General features: G+C 43.7%; 1 long non-coding RNA gene across 2 annotated transcripts in view; it reads right to left on the reverse strand.

The window, feature by feature from the left end:
- LOC124522424 (uncharacterized) overlaps positions 1-10,469 on the reverse strand; it is a 33,562-nt gene extending 23,093 nt beyond the window's left edge. The window contains exons 1-3 of one of the 2 annotated variants that reach the window (XR_006964768.1): positions 10,382-10,469; positions 3,449-3,592; positions 3,214-3,321 (exon numbers count right to left, since the gene is read on the reverse strand). This is a non-coding gene — a long non-coding RNA (uncharacterized LOC124522424). Of the gene's footprint in view, positions 1-3,006; positions 3,322-3,448; positions 3,593-10,381 lie in introns of those variants that run through there. The other variant, XR_006964767.1, reaches the window with a different exon arrangement.
- Between the last annotated feature and the right edge of the window lie 14,926 nt (positions 10,470-25,395).

A 25,395-nucleotide genomic window follows, 5' to 3' on the forward strand; every position in this document is an offset into this window, starting at 1 on the left:
CCCATACGGCGGGGGGCAGAGGCATATTCCCAGGCAAATTCCCAGCATTTCCATCCAGAGGCGCTGCCAAATGAACATTTAGGGCAGCTCTGAAAGGGGAGGTCCCAGAAGTACACTCTGAACGCTGAATGGAAAGTTGTGAAAGAAACTCAGCATGCAGCTAGGCGTACAACCTTGGCCTTTCTCCACAAAGCTGTCTTCTCACCTCGCTCTCAGTGCAGAAACCTACAGCTGCCTGTGGGTTCGTTGTGCGAACCTCGGTCTATTTCTTCTCACCCCAAATCAGCTAGTGTTCCAAGATGAAGCCAGAGTCCTTGACCCCCAGTCCACATCGGGTGGCTCATCTGTCCCTCCTGGGAACGGTCCAAGAAGGGAGGCCGGTCTGTGTCACCTCCTACTTAATTCTAGAAGGCTCCATCAGGTCCTTGGTCCCAGAGGGCACCTGGTGACCAGTGTCAGAAATGCACATATCAGTCCTTTCTTGTCTCTGTGTTCTTATGGACTAAGAAGTCCTTCCTTTCTTTCACGCGTCTCCGTCATGATCTCCAAGAAGCAGCGGCAAAGACAGCATTAGACACTGGAGGGATTTGGGGGGACTGGAAGAAGGGGAGACACCTCTGAAGGATAAAGAGAAGGGGAGAGAGAGCAGGGCCATTTTGGCAAGTCCTCAGCCTGAGCTGCAGTTCTCATACCGGAGAAAGACGCGGGCTTTGGGATTTGGTAGGAGGAACGTCAGCCTACAGCGAGCTCTGAGAACACCTTGTTCCAGCTGACAGTGAGCCCCCGGGGCAGGGCTTATCCATTAAAAGACACCCACCTTCTGCAGGAATGAACTGCTTCCCCAACCTCCTCCCTGCCGCAGATTTTCTTGAAGGGATTGTGAGCACCACAGCTCACGGCACCACACGCATGCATCTTCTACCTTGTTATTTGGTTAGCTCTGGAATAAAGTTCCCCCACATGAAAGGAAGCAATTCTGCATCTCGAGGAGGAAATAGCATGAACAGCATATGACGCAGGCCTACTGGCAGTGCTTTTGAATTTTGCGGCTGAGAAAAGGACTCTTGTTGTGAAATGAGAATATCACATTTCTTTCTCACAATTCTTGCATTTTAGGGATAAGTGGGGGCTTTAGAAATAGCTGAGTCAGTTTGTGTATGAGGTCCGATTTCATTTCAACAGGCTTTCTCTCCTACCTCTTAGCCCGTATGTTCTGGAGCAGGGTCCTGATTCTCTCTTCCAGATCCTTCACCCAGACACCAGATAGCGAGGTGGTGTGGTCCGATGGTCCAGATAGACTACCCAGAGGAATTCTAGGACTGGACTTATGTGGCCACCATTCTAGCAAAGGCTCATATATGGCTTTGATATCTAGTGGATCATTCTGGGTCTCACTTAAATGACCCTCCCTCATAGAATTCTCCATAACTATGCATATTTTATGGAGACAAACTGGACTTATCTTTGTCCTGTCTTGCAAAGGCTCATGACACTGTCCCTTCTCTTCCCCTCCTTTTGGAATTAAAATCTACCCTCGTATTGCTCCCCTCTGCATTGCTCTGAGTACAGCTCATACTGGCTTGAGTGCTGCGTTTTTTACATAGCCTAGAGTATATATGTTTTCCAAGTACTTGGATCCTCTAAACTGGGCTGCAGTGTTTTTGTTTTTTTTTTTCAAAGCTCGGCAACCTGATTCAAATTGCCTAGAAAGCTTTGAACAGTGGTTTGTTTCTAAGGCACTCTAACACTAAATATGTTCAATACTCCATAATGAACACCAGAAAGCCTGTTCTTGCTTTTTTTGGCACAGGATAACTGAAACAATCAGATCATGTATTCAGTTGATCTGTTGGCATTGCATCGGAACAGATCTGCTTCCTCAACCTAGAAAGGAAAGAGGAATATCATACTAATTGACCTGAAAGCTAGAACATGTGTTCGTTTCCTGCATTCGATAGCATCCTCATTGTTAATGTAGAGCTCCAGACACCTATTCACAGAGTACTACATTTCAGAACGAGGACGAGTCATGACAAAAACCCCCCTACCCCTTACTCACGTATTTACCCGTCCAGTTTAGTCTAACACAGCTACCGAACTTTGAACTATGCTCTTTCTTCCTCCAACTTTCACTTGTTCCTGAAGATCTTTAGGTCGTTCAAAAACTGGTGGGTACTTTCTAGTTACTAGTATTTTAGCTTATATTATAACGTAAGTTCCGTGAGAGTCAGGACTTGGCTTTGTTTATTACTGTTCCATACTATGGAGAAGTGCTACTTAGCGCCAGAAAACTCATCATCATCATTCCCAGGAGTGACTGCGGTTTGGAGAGCAATCCTAGTCAGATACTAGATAATGATAGCTAGCATGTTAATTGAGGGTTTATTATACTGATAGCTTCTCATATCTTTATATATTTATATCTGTATAAAGAGAGAGACATACATGGACACCTTTGTGTTCCTATCTAGATATAGACATGTTGTAGCTATCTATATCTATCCATCTCGCATATATATATGTATATATATATATATATATATATATATATATACACACACACACACACAATTGATTCTGATTATCCATAGTTCTTATATTCTATAAAGTCACCACAAACACCAAATCAGCAAATACTGAACCACGGCTCCTGGAGGAAACAGGGCTTTAAGTTCCTTCAAGCATCGGCTCACATTTTCATCAACTGGTCAACACACAACCTTGTTTCTGTTTAATATATGTCATTGATTCAGGGGTGCCTGCGTGCCTCAGTCTGTGAAGCGTCCAACTCTTGATTTCGACTCAGGTCATGATTTCACTGTTAGTGAGTTCAAGCCCCTCACCAGGCTCTGTGCCGACCGCACGGGGCCTGCTTGGGATTCTCTCTCTTCCTCTCTCTCTTCCCCTCCCTCTCCTTCTCATTCTCCTTCAAAAATAAATAAATAAACATTAATACATATGTATATATATGTATGTATGTGTATATATATATATATCATTGATTCATTAACATTAAACTCACAGCCAACAGCACTGTAAACAAAGTATATTTAACATGTTTTTTTTTTTTTTCTCCTTAAGACATATTGCAGCCTCCTTGCACTTAGGAAAGACTTTAGCACTACACTTGGGGACCATTCTAAATAACAAAGTCACCCAAAGCAGCACAGAAGTGTGAAAAATGTGGCATTAAGTATATCGAGAAAAGGATACTTCTTTACATCATGAAAGCTAAAACAAGAAGCCAGAGGGTCACTTTGTCCAAACTCACTGGGAACACGGGTACCGGGTGATCCAGAGGTTCTTCCACTCTGTGCATGTCTGCAAATGGCCACAAAGGTACCATGAGTATTGATGTGGAGGTGACAAATTTGAGCAAGTGGGAAAATTCACGAACACGGAATCCACAAATAATGAGGACTGACTCCACACATAAACACACACATACGTTTAAATACACGTGCGTGAGAGCTATGCGTATCTACTTCCTTCCAAAGAGCACAGGCTTCCAGTGTTGTCCAGCGCTGAAGGCAGTCTCATCTTCACTGGTCGATTCCTGAATGATTTCCTCCCGGAGAAGCATCTTGTTATGCTGGAAATACATCAACACAAGATTCGAGAGACTTTGAATTACTGCCTGAATTCTCACATATACGGTTGGACAAGTCGCAGACGTCTAATCCTCAGATTGCTTGCTTTCTGCAAAACTCAGGCCAGAGCGCCCTTTTGTCATTATAAACTCACCGAATTGTGGCTACGCACACAGGTTCTCTAGACTAAGTTCAGATCCTAACGCTGCCATTCACGAGCTGTGTGAACCTAAATAATTTGGCCTCCTTCAGCTTTCATATCCTCATCTATAAAATAAGGATAATGGTAGTGCTTACATCCTTCAGTTTTTATGAGGATTCAATTACATAAATGGGTGCAGTAGCAACACTGAAACAGCCCATACGTGTCAGAGATTCATAATAAAAACAGTAACAGTAAGACTCCTGCCTTTGGAAGTAGAGCGGTTCAGAACATCGTCTCTCTCAGACAAGTCTTGGTTGAACAGCACAAAGATCTCTAGATTTCTCCTTTTTCTGTTTCTGTGGCTTCTCAACCCACCCGTTGGATGCATTTTCTTTAAATATATTGGTACATTTAATTAACTCCAAGAGTTGAGTCTCACTAGCTTAGGAGTCATTTTTCCCTTAATGAGTATCAATGCAATCTCTGGTCCCTTATAACCTGGTTTTATAGTGTATTGAGAGGGCCTGCTCATTTAAGGCCACATTCTTAAGAGACTAATCATAGTTCCCAGTGTTAGTTATAAGCTCTGACTGGAAAATTTCTGTGGTTTCTCTGAGTACATATATATTGCTATGATTAGATCTCAGTTATATGTATACCAAATATCCACATATAGATCTTTTAAAAAGGTCTAAAAAGAGATAAATCAACTAAGGAAAATGATGGACCAGGCTTTCACCACTAAAACTTGAATAAAAATGTTAGGCACACCCATTACTTTACAGACAAAGGCAGGTGAAAATGTATTGTGTCATTATGGGCCTTTATTCAGTATCTGATTTCTATAAAGATTTAAACACCTGTATAGCAACCACGAGCAAGCAAAAATTAGAATGTTGGTAATAAACTGAGCCCCATACCCCTGAGCCCCTTCCCACTCAACAAGACCGCGAAACATGCAAAAGGTTAATATAAATTATCCTCTTATAAAGATCAGGAAAACAAATTTGATGATCAGTAACTTGTCTGAAGTTATAATGAGGTAAACAAACATTCAATGATAAGGGAAACAGAGGGTAACACAGGGAAATTCATTCCCAGAACTTGTTGGACAAACCGTAAGAGAGCAGTCCAGAGGGTTATGAGAGAAATAGGGCTTTAAATAAGAGGAGGGCAAGTCTTCATAATGGGTAACGTATGTTATTACTTCACAGTGTATGTATTTATTTCCCAAATTATAACCATGTGGAAAGACAGCAGAGCCAGGAAAACACTGGGCTTTGAATCGAAAAACCTGGGTTTAAATATCTGCTATTACTTACTAATCAAATGTGAGGCTGGGAATGAGTCAGAAAAATGTTAAAATGTATCAGTTAGAATTCAGCTGCCAGTAGAAGTTTAAGCAATTACCTCACAGATGATGAAACCAGAAGTAAGTAGTTCCAAATTTGGCAACAAAGGTAACGAAGTGATCCTCAGAGAACTAGGTTCATTTCTTTTTCCTATCCTTCCTTCTACCCTTTAAGATCCTTTCTCCATTTTCCATCATCCTAAACAGGATGGCCTTTAGGCCTTGGGTGTTTTGTCTCATGATCCTAATAAAGATGGCTGCCATAGGTCCACCTATCATTTTCCCACATAACCACCTTCAGGGCAGGAAGATAGAAAGGACAGAACTAAGGAGCTCTCCTCTTGCACTTGACGTTTTTCTGGGAAAGCAAAATCTTTCCTAGAGGCTCCCAAGTGGAATTCTAACATCTCAGTGGCCAGAACACATCATTCTGTCACATGGTTACCTTCGCAGCAAGGGTAATCATTTTTCAATCCTCCAGAACTTCTCAAGGAAGGAGGGAGAATGATTCAATTGCTTGAGACTCAAGTAACAGTGCCCATCAAGGATACATCTTGTCATAAATGTGATTTAATTGTGTTAATCTATGGAATTATGTTAATTTGCGATCTCTACATGTATACGTACAGTCACATAAAATAATTGGGATCCTTCTGCCCTTCTGACAGTTTAGTGGAACCAAGTAGATACGATCAAAGGGAGCTTTCTACCTTTGATCACACAGAAAGAATGCGGTATTTTAAGATTATTTTAAAACTGAACTTGCTAACAAAAAAATTACTCTTAAATGTGCCTTAGACTGGGGCGCCTGGGTGGCTCAGTCGGTGAAGCGTCCGACTTCAGCTCAGGTCACGATCTCACGGTCCGCGGGTTGGAGCCCCACGTCGGGCTCTGGGCTGATGGCTCGGAGCCTGGAGCCTGCTTCCGATTCTGTGTCTCCCTCTCTCTCTGCCCCTCCCCCGTTCATGCTCTGTCTCTCTCTGTCTCAAAAATAAATAAACATTAAAAAAAAAATTTTTTTAAATGTGCCTTAGACTTTGTACCTGTGTTTAAAAATAATAAAACTACAAATGTAATAATCGTAATTTTAGTCTTCCGGGTCTTCACAGAATTTGTAACAGTCACTGGAGTTTTACAAAACCTGCAATTAAAGCCATTTTTAGCTTTATTGTTAAAACTGGTCACATTTTTTCATTGTTACTTTTAAAATTTGTTAGAGGAAATGGATAACCCTTAACCAAAGTAATTTGGGGTGTAACCTGAACTTTTTCTCATTCCAACTCAGACTGTTTGTGGCGGTGAAGGAAATTAATGCAAACTGTCAAAAAGGTACACAGCTAATGAGCTCAATTTCTTCTTGGAATGAGTAAAATTCTCTTCCTCTTCCAAAAGGCAAAAATTATACACCTCTGCCAGGAGTCATAGTGGTATTCAATACCACAACAGGGATTAGCCTAAATAGTGACTAAAGACCATTTGTAAAGAAATATGAGACCCAAAAAGAAAACACAGGAAGATGAGTAAAGACAAATTGTTAGTTGTATGAAACATCTAAGAAATACATAAGAAGAAAACGCAACAACTGAACAAAGTAATTCGGGGACAACGGGTGCCATATTCCTCAGGGATCAATGACAATGCTTCTAAAACATCTAATACATTCTAGGATTCAAGAACAGGAAGTTAAGTACAGGTTAGATGAAGCAGTGGCTGACAGTGGTTAACAATTAATGGTCACACACAGATATCGATTTATTTATACCTTGCAGTACACCTTCGTCTTTTAAGATAATGTACTATCATGTTGCTCTAAAGAGTGGCTTATTTTTGTTGTTGGTTTTTAAAGGAGAAATATAAGTCAAGCATTAAAAAAAAAAAAATCTTCCTAACACTCCACACCTACTTGAACAGAGGAGGTTTCCATGAGAAGAGGGAAAAGTTCCTAATGTATTCCCTTTTGTACCTCCAGCACGGAACACACAACAGCACTCGGTAAATATGGGTAACTGAGGGAATGCCCTTGAAATCAGGAAATGCAGCTGCACTGTGCTTGAAGGCAAATCGATGGCAATAAACCTTCCCTGCTAGGACTGGAGATATTAACATGTAATAACACCGCAAATATCTCAGTACTCCAGGAAAGGGGCCAAAGATGTGGCATCATCAGGATCCATTTCTCCAGGGAACAGTCACAGCTGTTTACTCAACGTTTAGTAGCCATTTACTGAGCAACTTACTCACCTGGTATTTTCAGGATCATCATATGGAAAATTCATGGACACTTTTCCCTTAAACTCGGACATAACTCACCCCTTAACTCTCAAGAGGAATCAACTGGGCCCTCCCCCTCCACCTCCATGTACACAGAATTTACAAGACAGAGAGTCTCCCTGCCACCTTCCTATTTCTCTTCCCAATCACACCTCCCCAACCCAGAAATAAAAACAGCTTAGCCTCATCAAGTTCTTCATCACATCCCTGCCTCCCTCTGTTAGCGGTTGAGAGTTTGAATTTCTAGCTGCCATCTTTCTTTTCTACCTCTACTCCCAAAAACACTGTGTATGACATCCATGTCTGATGACAGACGATTGATCTTGTACCTGGTATTGAACACTTAATACCCTTGATCTCTTCCACCGCAAAAATTTTTCTCCCTAAACCCAACTTAGCCACCCCATTTCATGACAACCATAGGGCTTTGTCTTTGCCTCAAAAGCTTTGACTTTAATTTGCCTTTGGTTTCCACCACCCCTAGGCGTGAACTTCTTCACTGTTTGGCCCTAGATTTTAGAACCTGGTTTAAACTCTCATCTTGGCTCACAGAGCTCTCTGCAATCCATCCACTGTCTGCTCGCCTGCTCCTCTTTCTTCTTTCTTCTTTGCAGGCATCGCAAAAGACTTGCGTTTCCCACGTAGCTTCAAACTTCTTAGGTGGTGGTGTACTTTCCACCCTGCTTTTTCTCCTTTGGTTTACTCCTGCTCAGTCCCCCAAAACCTCTCTGAAAGCAAGTATTGCTGTTAGAACCCTTTCTGCGCCCCACGTGCCGCGTCTCGTTTATTTGTGTTTCCTCCAGGTTCCCAGAACATCCTTTGTAAAACTCTAGCCTACAGGTCCTAAGGCAGGGAGCTGGATTTGCTCCCGTATGTGACTGTAACACCTAAGGTGATGTTAGGAAGACAGTCACTAGTTCAAACCTTGAGGATGCTTTCCACAAACTATTGAGAACCGACTCAACAGAAACTGGAAAATAGCACTTAGCTCCACATTTCAATTTTTCCTACAACAGCTTTCTATTAGTCTGCCAATACCTTTAGCTGTTATTCTCCTCTGGATAGAGATTACCTTGTATTCTCTTACGGAAGATAAACACTGCGTTGTTACCGCACGGTGATGACAGACAATATTTAAAAGTTGAATAAAGTGGATCAAATAAAGCTGAGCTTTCGAGCTGAAAGAGGGAAGGGAAAATGGGAGCAAGCAATAAGCTTGCTTATTCCTATAAGCCTTAACAGTCCACAAACATAATTATTCCTGTTTCTGGGGGTGGGAAGCGTTCTGCAAAATATCAGGAGGCTCACCACTTGGCTAACATTTTAGTTATCGATCAATTATTTAAAACAAGAAATTTTATCTTGGTGCCTTTTTCACATAAGAAGCAAAACAGGTCTTCAGAATTATCATATGATGATAATATGAGAAAAAAAAGAATTTATCAACATCATCCAACCCACATGTAACTATGCTGCTATTGAACAGATGTGACCCACAGATATGGGTGACTCTTGCCATGGAAACATCAGTACTTTAAAGGAGAATTCTAGGTAGTACATGCAACATGTAGAGTCCTCTCTGAGTCCGGGACCCCCTTTGCAATCACCACCAGTATCCCGGTGGTCAAAAGATTAGCGTTGTAACTTAATCTGCACCATTAACCGTGGAATCCCACGTTAGCTAATTAACCTTCTGGGTGTCGGTTTCCTCACTGGTAAAATGAGAAGCGATTAGACGAGTCACTTTTCAAACATTTTGTTAATGGACAGAACTCCCTTCTTCTCCCCAAAGGAAACCTTACTGAGAATTCTAATACAGAAAATCTAAAACATAACAGCTTTGGTAGAGGCACGATGAAGATTCAGCCTTCTTCGCCTTCTGCCTCCACGCACACCCAGAGCTCTGAGACCAGCAGTGGAAAAATTCATAGCCCAGAGTGACCTTCTGGGTCTTTTCCAATAATGCGGGCAGGTCCTTGGGTGGTCTGGTAAGTAACGATAAAACCTGGGCAGGTCTGCTAAACTGAGCACCCACCTTAGTCACCTTAGAAAATAGCACATTTGTCCTCCCTCTAACTCAGGAAGAGGAACGGCAGATTTGTCGGGAAGTGGCCTTGGAGGAATCTGTCTCCATCTCCCCGACTATGACGTCGACTCCTTGCAAGGCATTTCTGACGGCTCACCTGCCCTGCTCCTCCAAAATCTCCCCCACTGACACCGTGGCCTGAACCCACGTAACTTCATCCTCTTCCACCCCCGGGCTCTCAACACCTGCAGCAGATGACTCAGATTCAAGAAACCCGGGTTATTGGCACCGGGGGTCTCAGATTCCTCAAGGACAATGGGAGGAACCTTACAACAAGTGACCCCAGGGGCCCTTTACGACCTGAATTTTCTAAATCTCCTTCTCTGTCTTGCTCAATTACAATAACCCAGGGCTTGGCTTTTGCTCTCACCCACATCCAAAGGTCCAATGCAGATGATACTCAATTTCCTTCACTCTCAATCCCTAAGAAAGCATGAGAAAGCGGTTTTCAAAACGAGCTCTAAAGTTGGCTCATTTTAACTCTTTGGGGAAAAAAAAGAGAGAGAGAGAGAGACAGACAGAAAACTTTACTTGGCTGCTTCTAGCACTTGTTTCAAAATTTGCAAAGGAATGTTCACAGAGCAATTACCGCTGAAAGAAGCTACTAGCCCACAAAATGCCCCCAGTCAGCCGCTGGTGCCACAGGGATCACTATTATTCTTCCACCCGGGATTCGCTTGTAAAACCCTCACACACACAAATAAACAAATGCCAGAGAGCCGCACACAGAGCTCCCTCTGAGCTCCAGGAATTATCATTTCCGAGATCTTATCAGTCCACCGTCTAAATGTTTATCTGTTCCTCCGACGTTTGGGCAAACCAGGCATGTGCTTTACAAGCCTGTGTTTTAAAAGTAAGAAGCCAAGCGTGGGTTCCGGGGGGGGGGGGGGGGGGGTGGGGGGGGCGGGGGGCCCTAGGTGATCTCCATCCGGCCTCACCGCAGGCCTTCATCCCATGCAGCTTCTCTGGTTCCTTCGAAGCCATCTCTGCGTCCAAGGGAAACAGAGACGAGAAGATGGTGAACATCAGATCCTAGACTTCCTGTTCTAGGGAGTTTTTAGTGGTGCCCACTTAGTTAGTAAACAGGTAGGGAGGCGGGCACTCTGCCGCTGAGATGATGAAATAACAGATTCTTACTCCCTGACTTCCCCTTGCTAAAGTGGTGGCTCACCGCAGACTCCTGCGGTGTCCCCGAGGGGATGGGGGAAGGGCCTGCTTGTCAATAATGCGGGAGCCCAGAAGCCCCGGAAATGGGCGCTTGAGGCCAATGTGAAGTGGGGGGGGGGGGGGAGGGGAGGGAGTGTGGGATAAGTCACGCGGTAGGTGTATCAGATAAAGGAGCTTTCTCGGAACCTCTGTTCTGCTAAGGATTTTCGTGACGTTCCCCAAGCTGACTTTTCTCCTACCTTCCGGGTAGATTTCATACTTAGAAATCCTGAAACAGGAAGGGTAACGAACGCGGGCCTTTCTGTAAAACGGCAGGGGAGGGGGCAGAATAAAAGGAAACAGGAGAGCTTTGATCACGAGTGTGTGTGTGTGTGTGTGTGTGTGTGTGTGTGTGTATGAGTGTGTGCGAGTATGTGTATGTAAAAGTGAGCATGTGTATGAAAGTGTGTGTGAACGTGTGAGTGGATGAGTGTGCCTGTGTGGGTGCGTATGGGCGTGTAGGAGTATGTGCGTGTGTGCACCTGTGTGTATCTGAGCATGTATGTATACGTGCGTGTGTGTTTCGGGTCGTCTTTATTATTACTCCTTTCATTCTAAAATGTGTATGTCTCCCTAATTGCCGCCACTGCATTGATAATAATTTCAAGGCAAGGCTCTTTTTCCTTTGACATTTCATTTCCAATCCTTTTATGTCAACCGTAAGGTAAAATGTCATTTTCACATCAATTTTCCAGCACTTCAAGGAATCGATGGCTTTATAGAACACAGTCACCGACCATTGAATTTAACCCTTTCGCCAAAACTTTAGCTTTTAGATTAAACGCTTCACGTATCGCAAACTTCTTTTACTTCCTTAGTAAAACATACAAGCCAACGTTCCTGATAGCTAGAGATCATAATTACGAGCGAGTATTTTCTCAGGCTGTAACCTAATCAGCTCCCCATGGGCCAAGATGCATAGGCGGGTGAGTTTCTACACGGCAAAGTGGTTCAGGTCTCCTTTCACCCAGACCTGGCAATAGCTCTTGGCCACCATCGCAGCCTGCCGTTCTCGGTCAGCCTGCAGGAATCATCGTGTCCACTGTGGGTCTGACACCACTCCTGTACCCCTCCACTGGGCCTTATTTTAGTTTATTTTAGTTTATTTTGCATTGCTTCACTTTGTTCGACTTCTGTCCTCTCCTCTGAGCTTCTTCCCCTGCCCTCCTGTTCTTTCGGCTTTGGGGCTGGCTCTCATCTCGGAACATGCTGTCCGGTTCTGCTCAGGTAAGTGACATATATTGAGGTACGTGGGTCATCAGTTCTCTTTTTTTCTCTTTACCCTGGTTCGTTTCGCTGTTGGAAAGGCTTTCTCCTCCTCCCTCGACACCTTCCAACGGAAGGTTTGGTGCCATGGTGAGAAGGGAAGATTGTTCCCCAAATGCCCTCCAGGGGATCCAGACTGCAGTGGTTTCCAAATAAGAGATAAGGAGTTGGCAGTTGGAGAAGTTGGGGCTGGAGGCTCTTTCCTGAAAAATCCCCTAACTATAGGGGCACCTGGGTGGCTCAGATGGTAAACCATTCGACTCTTGATTTCAGTTTAAGTCATGATCTCATCGGTTTATGGGATCGAGCCCCGTGTCGGGCTCTGCACTGACAGCACTGAGCCTGCTTGGAATTCTCTCTCTCCCTCTCTCTCTGCCCCTCCCTGGCTCGTGCTCTCTCTCTCTCTCTCTCTCAAAATAAATAAGCATTAAAAAAATGCACTAACTACAAAAAGAGATGGAATAGGCACATTTGAGGATGAATTAGAATTTTTGCCCTAGAAATGAAAAGCCTAATATGAAATATAAGACGTGCACTCAGCCAAATACATGCTATTGAACCTTGAAAGTTGCAACTGGTCCCCAAACTGGTAACCCTCGAGTGAGCAATGATGTACACAGAGTCCGTTCTCCAATGGTCTCTCGTTTGAGGACCAGATGGAATTCACCTCCCTGGGTAGAGAGTCCCCTCTTCTCCCCCAACCCCACACAAGTTCTAAGTCTTCCTTTAAGGAAGGAACAGTCCAGGGCTATAGCAGCCTTCTTTACCCTCCACAACCCTCAAGCAACCAAAACTGTGCTTGACAAGTTTGTTAAACATAGACAAAAGTGCCAAGTTTTCATTGGCTTATTCAAATGTCCAAGATACCTTCTTAGGGAAATGTTAGTTTCAATTACATTTGAATTGAACTTTAGGGTGGGGGAGGGGGGGTGCCTCTATGAGTTGTTCATTCATTTCCACATTTCAGTTCCTTCAAATGCTAAACAGACACAAGGATGGCTCCGTTTCCCTAGATTATCATCAGGTATGCCTAAGAAAGAAGCCAAACAACTTGGGAGAAGTATTAGTATAAGAGAATGCCTTTCAAGGAGTTAATTTTCAAATAACTTTAATGAATATCACCACCCACCACCTCTTTTCTCCACCCCCCCCCCCAAGGCCATCACTTAGGTAATTCTTTCATGGAAAGTGAACGTATTCTCATCCCTGGATGAGTCTAGAAGCATTTGCCGTAGCCTGCTAGGTGCCAGGCACAGCTGTCTGTAATCATCCACACCCTCACCCTGCTGGTGTGGTGCGCTTTCCTCCGGAAAACGCACAGACGTTTTCAACTCAACTGCTAAAGAAACAACTACATTTCATTTCACCCTCGAAGGTAATGCTGCTTTACCAGAAAAAAGAAAGGAAGAAAAGCAGCTTGCCTCACCTACGATCATACCAGAAGGCACGGCTGAACACTTCAGCTACTGGTTCGACCATTATGAAGTGGGCAGGAACTTGACCACCAACGCTGGTATTGTCTTGTTATCACAACAGTGCCCTTTGGATGGAAAGCTGTCGGGCTTTGACTTTGAAAGACAAGCACCTTCTACGAGGTGAGAAATATGTCCACGTGATCCGTACCACGAAACAATCTTACATGAACACTTAGTACAGGTGTCTAATTGTGAAGGGCTTATCATAAAGGAGAAATTACAGATTCCTTCCGGAGTCTGTGACAAGACAAAGCTTTCTCACCAACCAGGCTCTGAGCCACAAAAGTTGGGTTGTTCAATCCAATTTCAATTATCTACTCTATTAGTTTGGTAGGGGTGCTGTAGCAAAGCACCACCAACTGGGTAGCTTAAAACGGTGGAGATTTATTGTCTCACAGGTCTGGAGACAAACTTCAAGATCAAGGTGTTGGCAGAGTTGGTTTCTTCTAAGACAATGAGAAAATATCTGTTCCACAGGCCTTGCCTAATTTCTTGTGTTTGCTGGCAATCTTTGGTGTTGTTGGCTTATAGAAGCCTCGCCCCAATCTCTGCCTTAATCATCTCATGGCCTTCTCTCTGTATTTGTGTCTCTGTGACCACATTGCCCACTTTTTATGGGGACACCAGTCATAAAGGATTAGCATCTGCCCACATGACCTACATCTTGCTAATTACATCTGCGAAGATTATTTCCAAATGAAATCACATTCTGAAGTTCTGAGGGTTAGGGTTTCGACGCATGAATTGTAAAAGGATAGAACTCAATCCCTAACATCTGCTCTAGGGGGCAGTGGTGCGAACCATGGTAGAAACCTATCTGTCAGCTAGCCACTGACGGTGTGAACTCGCCACACAGTAACTTTGATCTAAAATCAATGAGTTTATTATATTCCATACTTAGAATTCAGCCTCATTCCACCTAAAGATGAAAACACATGCCAAACACATGTGCAAATCTCCCTCCTCTTACATCCACCATAATCCTGCATCGGTCAATACGGTTGGACATCTTAGACAAAAGACTCAGGAGTGCCCACATGGCATTGGACACACGTTTGTCCACCAGGACAGAGACAAATAAGAAAGGGTTTGCACACAGGACTTTGAGTATGGTATTTCCTTTCATCGTACATACGAAATACGGGTCCACCGAGGGTACAATCCTTAGATGAAAAACATTCTTAAAATATGATTTTGAATTCCAAATAACATAGGTAAACACACTCTCTTCCAGGAGGTGGAGCTTAATCCCTCCACTCTGCTGAGCGTGTGCTGAACTTCGTAACTCATTTCCAAAGAAAGAAAAAAGAAAATAGCAACTTTACAGAGTAGAAACTTGGTAAGCCTGATCCTAGCCAAATGGTCAAGTTAACATCACCGATGACAAATCACGTGGGCATCATGTAACCTCTGATACTTTGTGACGAGAAGGATAGTTCCTTTCTGTGGTTTTCTGACCCCCAGTCTACAACCCAGTCTAATCATGAGAAAAACATCAGACGAACCCAAATTGAGGAACGCTCTATAAAATAACGGACCAACACTCTTCAAAGCTGTCAAGTTAATGAAAAACAAGAAAAGACGGAGAAAACTGTCACAGAACAGAGAGAACTAAGGAGACATAATAACCTAGCGTAGCATCGTATCCTGGCTGAGATCCTGGAGCAGAAAGGAGACATTAGGGAAAGACTGGAGGAATCTGCATGCAGTCTGGAATTTAGTTCATAGGAATATAGCAATGCTCGTTACTTAGTTTAACAAATACGCCAGAGCAGTGGAAGATAATAGGAGGGGGAAGTGAAGTTGGGGGGAAGGGTATATATGAGACTGTACTATTTTTGTAACTTTTCTGTAAACCGCAAATCAGCCCAAAGTAAAAAGTTGACTACAAAAACATATATGTGTCGATATGTGTCATCATGAAGCAGAACGTCATGCCTTATTTCCTACAATACTCATGCAGCCTAATATAAAACCATATTTAGAACCCTATATGTAACACACGTCCTGAAACGTAATACATACTTCAAACTTGAACAGAAAGTAATAGAATGCTGGGACACCCAGGTGGCTCGGTCGGTTAGGCATCCAACTCTTGATTTCAGCTCAGGTCATGATCTCACCATTGGTGAAATTGACCCCCACCTCAGACTCTGCGCTGACAGCCCAGAGCCTGCTTGAGATTGTCTCTCCCTCTCTCTCTCTGCCCCTCCCCGGCTCTCTCGGTCTCTCTGTCTCTCTCTGTCTCTCTCCTCCCTCTCTCAAAAGAAATTAAAAAGGAAGAAGCATGAAAAAGGAAAGTAATGGAATGCTGTTATTTGTTTACCTTATTAAGTCTTAAAAAGTTTCTCGCGTCCCAGAATGTTAAAGGGCCCTGGACCATGTCACGTAGGATTTTTCATGGCACTACTCCCTGCTCGTAAAGCTGAAGCTCTTCTTGAGATTTTTCAAAGGGTATCTTCTATCACATGTCAACATTATTCATTCTGAAACAAACGAAAACCATCCTGGTGGGTTTTTAAGTGTGGTTTTCTGCCCCAGATCCTGAGAGGATCCCCCCTGAATGACTTATCAGCTCTGGGAGTGGGAACAAGCATCAGAGTTTACATGTGTTTTCTCTTGAATCTCTGGGAGTCAGTTTTCTCATAGTTGTTCAAAATTTAAAGCTCTAGTTGTTTAGATTTAGTAGAACATTTTGTTTACACATATGCAAAGAACACTAAAAAATAATTTATTTCAAAGTTCATGGAATTTTTAAAAGAAAGAAAGCAGACATCCACTGTAAAGTCATTGTGGCAACAAATAACATAGCATCCCACTCAGACCAGAGGGAAACGTGGTTTCTATGTCGAAGAAATGTAGCGACAAAAGCCCTTCTTGACTAAGCTACCCTATTTTCTGTACCATTCCAACATACTTTGAAAAACCTTTCGAGATCATTTCCACGGGCATTCTAGCCTTTCCTAACCTTATATTCCCGTTGCCCGTTTGGAACCTTGAACTTCCTTCCTGCAACCCACGTCTTCATCTACACCGGTTAACAAAGGAGAAAGGTGCCGGGGTGGCTCAGTCAGCTAAGCGTCTGACTCTTGATTTCCGCTCAGGTCATGATCTCACAGCTCATGGGATCGGGCCCGGTGCCGGGCTCTGAGATGACAAGGCGGAGCCTGCTGGGGAGTCTCTCTCCTCCCTCTCTCTGCCCCTCCCCCACTCATGCTCTCCGTCTCTCTCTCAAAAATAAATAAACATGAAAAATAGTATAACTAAAAAAATAAAAATTAAAGAAACAAAGTAGCAAGGGAGCTCTCTTCCACGCCCTCTCCAACGCTGGTTTACGTAGAAGCGCCTTAACTGAATAAGGCACTTCTGACCTAGACAAAAATAACGCACGTTATGGTTCTAGATGTTCCCCTTCCTTCCCAATCAGTATCACCCACACACTTCGATACCCTGGGGTATCTCCTATGTTCCTCCTCACAAAATATCATTTGGGAAAGCAAATATTCGAAAGCACGTTCCTGCTCCATAGCCCTTCACTCCTACGATGTCCCCGGAAACACTTCAACACAGACTTCAAACTATTTATCCACGTTACCAGGACCTGCAAACGTTACAGGGTCCAGTATAACTGTCTTCTTCCTCCCCCCCGCCCCCCGCCTACATATCCAACAAATAATTGTTTGTTGAGCACCAACTCGGTTTGAGATTCCATCAACACATAAATGCTAGCGTATAAAAATGGTCACCTTCCTATTTTCACAGAATTAGGTTTCTTCTCAGAATTCCCTAGGTCTGTGGTAGGCAGACGCATGCCCCTCGCTCCCCCAAAGGTGTCCATGCCCGGACCCTCACAATTTGTGAATATTTTAGGTTACGTGGCAAGAGGGAATTTTTTTTTTGATGTTTCTTTTTTATTTATTTTTGAGACAGAGACAGAGCATGAGTAGAGGAGGGGCAGAGAGAGAAAGAGACAAAATCCGAAGCAGGCTCCAGGCTCTGAGCTGTCACCACAGAGCCCGACGCGGGGCTCGAACTCACAGACCGTGAGATCATGACCTGAGCCGAAGTCGGACGCTCAACCGAATGAGCCACCCAGGCGCTCCACGTGGCAAGAGGGAATTAATGTTGCAGGTGAAATGAACATTACTAATCACCTGACTTCCAGATAAGGAGAATATCCTGAATTATCCAGGTGGGCCCAATGTAATCAGAAAAGTCCTTAAGTGGGGGAAGAGGGAGGTAGGAAGGTCAAAAACAGATGGCAATAAGATAAAGACTCAACGGGCTATCACTGGCTTTGAAAGTAGAGGAAGGGGCCATGAACCAAGGGATGCAGACAGCCTCTAGAAGCTGGAAAAGCGAGGAAACAGATTCTCCTCTGGAACTTTCAAGAAAGAATGGGCCCTGCCAGCACCTTGCATTTAGCCCAGTGAGAACCATTCCAGACTTCTGAATTCCAGAGCTGCATGGTAATTAATGTGTCATTTTCAGCCACTAAGTTTGTGGTGATTTGCTGTGGAAGTGTTAGAAAACGGATAGACACTAATTATAATCATTATAAAGTTCTATGTTATTCACGGAATTATCTCGTTTTCCTCCAAAATTGATCATTGTATGTTCATCTTGACTCTTTTCTTTCATGCTGGTCATTTTCCTTAACTGTCTCAGATCCTTTGTTTCCTATTTATATTTAGAAATACAGCCTAACAGTGTCAGACCATGTAGTTCTTTCTCCCCACCGGTCCTCTCCCCTGACGAACAGGACTGAATCCTAGCCCTACACACGTGGCCAAGAAGTAGCAATGGAAAAACCCTCCTTAGAACGCATGCGTGCCTACCCACCATCGTTGTGGTAGAATATCCACAAAAATGACCACCAACAATCTCATGAATGCTGAGTTAGTCGGCGTTCTCCAGAGAAACAGAACCAATAGGGTGTGGGTGTGGGTGTGGGTGCGTGCGGGGGGAGCGGAGGCGAGAGTGATTTATTCTAAGAATTGGCTCACACAATTATGGAGGTTGTGAAATCCCAAGATCTGTAGCTGCCAAGCCAGAGACCCAGAGGAGCTGACGCGTAGTTCTGGTCCAAGTTCAAAGTCTTGAGCTGCAGGAGAGCAAAAGCTATGAGATCCAGCCCCAGATCCAGCAGGCTCAAGACCCAGGAAGTGCTGATGTGTCGGTCTGAGTCCAAAGATCAGAAAAGGCCAATCCAGCTCAGTCGTCAGGAAGGAGGAGTTACCTCTTACTCATACTTTTTGTTCAGTTCAGGCCTTCAACTGATTAGATGAGACCCACCTATATTAGGGAAGGCAGCCTCCTTTACTCGGTTGACAAATTCAAATGTTGATCTTATTCAGAAACACCCTCATATATATATCCAGAGTAATGTTCGGCCGAATGTCTGGTACCCTTGGCCCAGTCGAGTTGATGTATTAAATTAACAGTCACGTATACCATTCCTCCCATTAAATTGTCTCTTTCTCCTCTCCTTTAACCTGGCCTAGCCCTGCAACTCGCTTTGACCAATGGAACAAGGTCAAAGGGATGCTGTGTGATGTAAGGGACCTTACCTCTCCCATCCGGTTACCCTCATAAAATCCATGATAGCTACCCTCCTAAAGAATCTTGGGCTAAGCTGTAGAATGGTAGGAGACAGTGTAATGAGAAAGAGTCCGAGCAGGCCCAAAGCGATTTCGAACGCTTGAACGGAAGCACCAGACGTGGGAGGGAAGCCATCTTGGATGTTTTGCCCCCAGCAAAACATAATTCAGTGGGCAACACAGCCAATACCACGTCAAGGAGAAAGCTACCCAGCAGAACCCACCAACCCAGAGATTCCTGAAGAAAAATAAATAAAATGCTTTAACCCACTAAGTTTTTAGGGTCTCTTTTATTCAGTAATAGACAATGAATATCTACATAAGACATGTCTAGACGAGACAAGCCTCCTGTCTTGCATGTCAGCTCTCGCCTAGGAGTGATGGCTGAACATACTCCACCAGTTTTCTGGGCGAACAATCTCGTTCTGGTTTTATTTTGGGCAACACTTGGCTGCTGCTGAGAAGTCATGCTACACGATTAAGAGTGGAAATGCCCTGGGGCGCCTGGGTGGCTCAGTGGGTTAAGCGTCCGACTTCCGCCCAGGTCATGATCTCACGGTTCCTGAGTTTGAGCCCTGCGTCGGGCTCTGTGCTGACAGCTCAGAGCCTGCTTCCAGATTCTCTCTCTCTCTCTCTCTCTCTCTTTCTTTCTCTCTCTCTTTCTCTGCCCCTACCCTACTCATGCTCTGTCTCTCTCCCTCTCAAAAATAAATTAAAAAAAAAAATTAACGAGAAAAAGAGTGGAATGCCCTGAGCAAGGGTGACAGAAGGCCCCTGGCCTCACGCCCTCAATGCGACGTCTCCCCTGTAGCTTTGCCTTCTCCTTTTCTCCTCATATTTGTAGACTCCAGACCTGTATCAGTAAGAATCATTTTTACTTCCACCATGGCCTTCTCTGTACATGTTCTGGACAGTAACATCCTCTGCTGTCTCTCATCCATCAAAATGGTCTCTGTGTATTCCATAAATGTCCCCAAATTACTGACCAACTTAGGGCTCTTTGTCCCCTTCAGAATACTTACGGATGTACTGCTATTGTATTTATTTAATGTCATTCCAGTGGAACTAGGGCGAATGCGAACTTATGTACATGATGTGTTAGGTCTACCTTCCTGAACCAGAATGAAAATATTTTTTTTAATTTTTTTAATGTTTATTTGTTCTTGAGAGACAGAGAGACAGGGAGAGAGAGAGAGAGGGAGACACAGAATCTGAAGCAGGCTCCAGGCTCTGAGCGGTCAGCACGGAGCCCGACGCGGGGCTCGAACTCACAAACCACAAGATCATGACCTGAGCTGAAGTCGGACACTCAACCGACTGAGCCACCCAGGCACCCCTGTTAAATGTTACTTTTATCTTTGTTTAAGTAATAACACCTGTCTTCTTCTTTTTTATTTTTTTATTTTTTAATGTTTATTTTACCTTTTGAGAAAAAGAGAGAGCACGAGCAGGGGAGGGGCAGAGAGAGAGGGAGACACAGAATCTGAAGCAGGCTCCAGGCTCCAAGATGTCAGCCCAGAGTCCGACATGGGGCTCGAACTCGCGAACTGTGACATCATGACCTGCGCTGAAGTTGGATGCTTAACCGACCAAACCACCCAGGCGCCCCTGGAATGAAAATATTTTAGAATAATAACAACAACAACAACAACAACAACAACAATGCCAATAGCTCATACTGGTGAAGGTGTGGTAAACTTGGTACCTCTAAATAGGGTTTACAGGATTGCCAACTGATAAGGCCATTTTATCACATATATGAACGTAAATAACCAAGGTGCCTAACTCACCTAAGTCCTGCATTCTCTAGGAATGGACCTAAAAAGGTAAAACCTTAGGCCTCTGAAACCTTGTCTCTGTTACAGGATCTTGCCTACTGTACCAATGGGGGCGGCACCATAGCAGCGCCCTGCCCAAGCCAGGCTGGGATTCAGGCAGCTCCCCAGAACCGTTTCTACTGAAATTAAATCCAGTCCCTTGATACTGGCACAAACACAGAAGTTCGGGTAGGCTGTGTTACCCCTGGGGAGGAATAAAAGCCAACCTCTGAATGCATGAAACGAGGCTGACAGCTGAACCCCAGAACGAAGTATAGTCAGCGAAAACCCCGAGGGCATCTTAGTCCCTGATTCCAGCCATCCAGAAGCACTTTTCTCTCCTTCCTGTTCTTCTATATAGACAACAGTTTACATCTAATAAATCCCCCTTTTATTTCTAAGCTAATTAGTGACACTTGAAAACAAATAGGTTCTAAATAATATTTGCTTCCAAAGTCATTACATAGAGGTTTATAAATTTTCACCCACTAATTTCCCTTGTAGAATTTCTCCTAGGAAAACAGTCAAAACCCAGAAAGAATCTACGTGTGTGAAAAAATGCATTACATTTGTCTCGTTTGTAACAACAAAAGCAAAACACAGGAAGAGTCTAGGTAGCCAGTTACATGGAGACTGTTAAGCAAATGACAATATTTTCGTACCCGATACATTTAAGAATGGCATGCGTCCATCGATTATGATGAATATTTACTTTGTTTCCATATTTGTTGCTATTAGAAATATCAGCAACATTCATAACAACCAGGTTTTCGAAAGTGAGGGTAAACTTTAAACACAACAGGATTATAACTATTCCAAAAAATATGCACTGGAAAAAAAGGCTAGAAAGAAATAAACCAAAATTACAGTGTGAATAACACATCCGAAAGCTTCTGGCGCCGTTTTACATTGGGCAGCAAACAATCATTGGAAAATTCTTAGGAAATTAATAGCTACCAACTGCAGAAGTGAAGAGTACGGATGCCCCTCTCTGTCTTGCCACCGTCGCAAGTACAGGAAGTTGAGGGGAGATTTTGTCCAGAGAGTGTTATAAATATTAGATTCCAATTTCTTGAATTCTTAATCACCATGGCAAGATACAAATCGCGGGCAGTTCACTGCTCTTTGGCGTTCAGTTAACCTCCCGTGCTTTGCTGAACCAACATGCAAATTGAGATCACTACTGGTCAAGGTTTATGCTACCCATGCCATCGTTATTCTTTAATCATGCAGTTAACCACCTAGGGTGACCAGGTTTTCAGTGTCCCCATAACCATTCCATTGGGGTAATTACATGTTCTCCGGTGTCATTTTTAAATAGCTTTTCAGTAGAAGCAGAAATTCAGCAACTTAAGCTAGTTTTCTTTCACCATGAGCTTGCACAGCTGAATAAAATCTCCACTTGGTCCGAGTATTAATAACTTCTCAATTATCCAAAGCTCAATAATTATTTAATATTAGTGCAGCATGTTTGTCATTGCATTAAGAAAGAAGAAAGAGAAAAAAAAATGAATCCCCACCCAGTAATTAATACTTGTGACTCATTTCCCCAGAACAGACTACAAAGGAAAATGCTACCCGATTTTTCAGGAGACTCAAATTGCCGCTCTAGAATTATTAAGGTGGTTATTACAAGTTAATTGAATAGCAGTTGATTATATAAAGGAACACTTGGTCTTTCAGAGTGCAAGGATTAATTCAGCAAGCAGCTATGTATTGAGGTAGCTTTTTTCTTTTTTTTTTTTTTTTTACTCAAGTCAGTGAATACATATGTATCTAGTACTTATTATATGCCATTTATCTACTAGAGATCCAGAGAGGATAACACCCGAGTTTTCTGCCCAAGATAGAGCTGATTCTCTCCCATCTTCTGATTTCTCCCTTTGCATTCAAGGTCTCACATAAACTAATACTCACACACTGTTTTGTAATGGAGCCCAGGGCACCTGTTCTGGGACCATGTCCCTCGACAGATCAGAAACACGTTTGTGGACCTAGCAACCTGAAAAACACCTCTGATGCCTCTGGGAGGCTTTTCTCTTCTTAAGGGGCCAAAAGACAAAATTACTTCAGCCTCGGGCTGCACAATGCCATGTTCACCCAGAGTTAGTCTGCCCACAGAGTCTAGTCAAGCAGAAAGTGACTAGAGTGTGGACAGCTTCCTGGAGCACCAACTCTTTCCTTCTGTTCTTCTGTCAGTTTCATATGATGTTACATCATCAAGAAAAAGCTGCATCGCAGCGCCTCGGTGGCTCAGTCAGTTAAGGGTCCGACTTCAGCCAAGGTCATGATGTCACCGTTCATGAGTGCGAGTCCTGCGTCAGGCTTTCTGCAGTCAGCACAGAGCTGCTTCAGATCCTCTGCACCCCCCGCCCCTCCCCCACTCAAACTCTCTCTCTCTCTCTCTCTCTCTCAAAAATAAACATTTAAAAAAAGAAAAAAAAATGCTTCATCTTCTTCTAAAACAATTGTATCTTTCTCTCTCCCAAAGAAATGGGTGTGTCTAATCAATTTCTCATCTGTGTCAACTAGGTTGGAGTGTTGAACTGGGCTAAACTTGAAAAACTCCAAGTGAGAGCAAAGTAAGGAGGAAAAGGTCATATATAACTAACGGCTAATTATAGAAAAATGCATACTAGGAGCTCCTGGGTGGCTCAGTTGGCTAAGTGTCCGACTTCGGCTCAGGTCATGATCTCACAGTTGATGGGTTCAGAGTCCCGTATCGGGCTCTGTGCTGACAGCTCGGAGCCTGGAGCCTGCTTCGGATTGTGTGCATGTGTGTCTCTCTCTCTGCCTTTCTTCCACTGGTGCTCTGTCTCTCAAAAATAAAAATGTTTAAAAAAAGAGAGAGAGAGAGAAACAAATGCATACTAAAATTTCTAACTTTATGTTTATCAAATGTGATGAAAGTTTTCAATTCAAAGACCAAACATGTTTTTACACAGTGCACACGATGTTGTCTGTTACTCCTTCTCTAGAGACAATGGAAATTGGGAGTAATTTCCCAATTACTGGTAGACAATTTCCCAATTGCTGGTAGACATCACCACCACCACAAGTAAAGAACCAGCCTCAGAATAATGCCGACGGGTCCAGATGTGGAGGGACAGGATCCCAGTGACAACATTTGCATTCCTGTGTCATCACAGCAAGTAAGTGAAAGGAAGCAGGGCGGAGAAAGAAGTCGCAGCCTTTTCATAACCTAATCTTGTAGTCCTGGAAGGGACAACCCATCACTTTTTCCCGTATTCTGCTCCTTAGAGGCAAGTCGCTAAATCCAGTGAGGGGATTGCACAAGGGTGTGGATGCCCCGAGACGGGAATCTTTGGGGGCCAGTTCAGAAGCTGCCTGAAGAGAAAGAAGAAGCACACGGAGCTCATTGAGCTGATTGGTTCTGGAAGAAGAGGAACACTTCTTTCATCAGAATTGAGCAGGATAGGAAGATATGGGTGCAGATCGAAGCGGATTGTTATCATTGGCGGTGACGTGCATTAGGTACAATGACATCTTTTTTTTTTTTTTAATCTCTGTGAAGAATGAGGCAAAGCCATCTGCCGAAGGAGGGGATGTGATGGCTTGAGATCAAGAGGAAGGGACGAAAGAGGAGCCTCAGTGAAGAGGAAAGGTCACCTGCTAAAGAAATAACGGTAGAACTACCAGGCGGTGCCAACTGGAAGTTTAAAATAACTTGCAAGTAGAAAACTAGTCGAGCTCCGTTGTGTGATTTTCTCCACCAACGTTCAGCTGCCACAGGACTAGCTCAGAAAAAGTGGCAAAAGATAGATGCCAGCTTTGAGGTAGGAAAAACTTTTCATCCATGTGCGAGCGCAGCCAAGAAATAATGGTGTGAATTACACTCATTCGTATTTCTCTCCGTCTGATTCTTCAAACCCACCCTTGCCTGGCAGGTAGCTTTCGACTCATCAGGCCAACAGATTAAATAGCCTGGTGGGTGAGCTTTTGATACGGCTCTCCCGAACCTGTGGCACATGCTAATTTCCTGGCTTTATTCCTCCCTGCGCCCTATATCGCTACTCAGGGGGCAAAACTCTCCAGGACTTCAAAGAAGATCTGTAACATGGAAAAGACCCAGGGGCTCCGTCAGCACATCACAGGTAAATATTGATAATGATGGTCTTCAAAAGTATTTTGTTACATCCTCCCTCCCCAAACTGTGTAAATCTAGCCAACATTCTGGTACGAACCCTATACCGCTTATGAAATAATAGGCTTCTATGTATTTCTGAGATACATAGAATTGGGTTGATTGGGTTTAAATTCCTCAAAAAGACAAGTCACGTCAGTGTAGTGAAAACAGCACCCCTCACCACCGATTGATTGCACACTGGGTTAGTCAGCTTGGGCGGCCATTACAGGATACCATAGACTGAGTGGCTTAAACAACCGAGATTTATTTTTCATGGTTCTGGAAGCTGGAAGTCCCAGGTCAGAGCGTTAGCATGGTCGGGTTCTGGTGAGAGCCCTCTTCCTGATTTATATATGGCCTCCTTTTCATTGTGTCCTCACATAGCAGAGAGAGAATGAGACAGAGAGAGAGAGAGAAAGAGAGACACAGAGAGAGCAATTG

This window comes from Lynx rufus, unplaced genomic scaffold (genome assembly GCF_022079265.1).
Source record: "Lynx rufus isolate CCGP_SWC_20201006 ecotype Redwood Valley unplaced genomic scaffold, mLynRuf1.p SCAF_1, whole genome shotgun sequence".
Lineage (NCBI taxonomy): Eukaryota > Metazoa > Chordata > Mammalia > Carnivora > Felidae > Lynx > Lynx rufus.